This window comes from Giraffa tippelskirchi, chromosome 6 (genome assembly GCF_054371585.1).
Source record: "Giraffa tippelskirchi isolate mGirTip1 chromosome 6, T2T-mGirTip1v1.2.pri, whole genome shotgun sequence".
Classification (NCBI taxonomy): domain Eukaryota; kingdom Metazoa; phylum Chordata; class Mammalia; order Artiodactyla; family Giraffidae; genus Giraffa; species Giraffa tippelskirchi.
In genome coordinates this window covers 162,337,862-162,340,026 of record NC_137280.1, presented here as the reverse complement: position 1 = coordinate 162,340,026, position 2,165 = coordinate 162,337,862, and positions in this window count along the sequence as shown.

Here is a 2,165-nt window from a genome sequence, read left to right as displayed (position 1 = left end):
GGATCTGGGTGACTGGATTGAGAAACTTGTCATATTTAGCTCCTGACATTTCTAGAAAAGTTATTTTTTCAATGAAGGATGGCTGCTTCTGAATACCTAATGTTTACATTGAAATTCCTTTGGCCTTTGATCTTACAAAATTATATAGAAATGTGTGTGTTTTTTGGTACTAGATAGCACATACATTATTTCAAAAATAGTTATGAAAGGGGAGGGTAACCCCAGTGTGATTCCTTGACTTGTGAATGGACATGCACAGGGTTGTTAACTGATGGAGGAGTTTCTCTGAGGAAAATCTTTGACCGTTTTGATAAATGCATATGATGATTAAGTATGTGACATTGTTCCCCTTTATTCAGGGCTGAATCAATCAGTGTCCCAAGTCAGCCTGATGCAATGGGCTACTCTAGATGTGGTCTTCTGAATAAGACAGGGTGTTAAAATGAGGTCATGGCCACTTTTCACGGTACTTTTTTTTGCTTGGCCACATTCCAGCTTCGCTAATTAAAGTCTGTCTATCCAAGCTCCCTTTACAGTTTTAATTGGGTGTGTTATTTCTTGTGAATTGTATGGAATTGTTATTCACTGTCATAAGCAGTGGCTGTATTTCACCAGAGAGGTGGTTGCATTTCATCATTGGGATCAAAGGAAGGGAAATGTGAATATAACTTTCTTAAGAGCACTTTGCAAGGCTTTGAGCTCTTCGGAAGAAAATCCCCAAAATGAAAATAATGGAGTTCCTAAAATGTCAAGTATTGCTATTATCATTGTTGAAAGAAAACTTGAAGATTGAGAATGTGTTTTCCAGTTGAATTTAGGAAAATCATTTTACTATTTTAGGAAAAGGGCATAAATATGAAAATTAGAAAATTAATGGAAAAAAAAATAACGTGACCGTGAGAAGTCTCCATTTGTGGGGGAAAAGAGTTAGAACTTCTAAGTCTTTCTGAGGAGACATTCAGTACACTATACTAATTTCTCAGTATTGAGACATCTACAACTGCTCCTCAGTTTGTATTAACTGAGGCTTTATTTACAGTTAATTTTCTCCTCCTTCTATACAGATTGACAGTCTATATTGAACAAATATACTCCTAGACAAATGATAAATTTTCACATCACACTGAGACTTTGTTTAGCCTATTTTTAGTTACCTTAATTGATTGGTTGAGTCACACCTCTTGTGGGGGGGTCACCCCCCCACACACACACACACAAAACAAGAATCTCTTTAGCACAATGGTTGCATGGAGGGAAAAATAGATTTTTTTTTTTGCTACAGACAAAATAACCTATAAACTTAATGGCTATTTTCTATGTATTTATATTTTTAGAATTAAGAAGTGAGGTTGATTTAAGAAAATAACATAGAATACCTTAAAAGTGAGGGTGAAAAAGAGAGAAAAATGCAAATAGATGAGATGGAAATGTGGTTTAAAAATTAATTCAAAGATTATATATTTGCTACAGATATAGTTCCAAGTTAACTCTGTGTTTCTGTAGTGGACCCAAGAAAACTGAAAACATAAATTTAGTTGCATAGGTCCCATCTCTCTAAGATAAAACACAAATTGCTCAAGAACAAAGTAATACTTCTCTCGCAAAAATCATTTTGCTTCTCCCTGACTTGAGAGTCCCATGAAGAAATCGAGGTGCAATTTAACAGCAGCCTCAAAAATGCCTTTACAGGAGACAATTTTTCACAGGACTATTCACTACATAGATCTTAAAAATAAATGCAAGTATTGTACAAAAACACAAAGCCAGGGATTTTGTCCTGGCTATCCAAGTAAACCTAGATAACTCAACTCTATAACACACTTGTCTGACTACTAAGGTTTGTATATGTCACTTTTGCATACTGTGCTGGTAGACATGGCAGCATCGACTCAGCATCATTCTGTTTATTCGGTTACATGAGAATAGTGATGCTGTCTCATATGAATTGTATGTGTGTTTATATATACAAACATTTACATGTAATGAGCATATCCAATATAAAAATACCTCGTAAGTTTCTATCTCTGCATCCTGTTTTATTTTGCTTTGTTATACTTATCACTTACTACTACTTGAAAAAAAGTATCTCTGTATCTCTCACATGTACGCATACACACATACACACACATTGATTTCAGGAGCACAAAATTAGATTAATCATAACC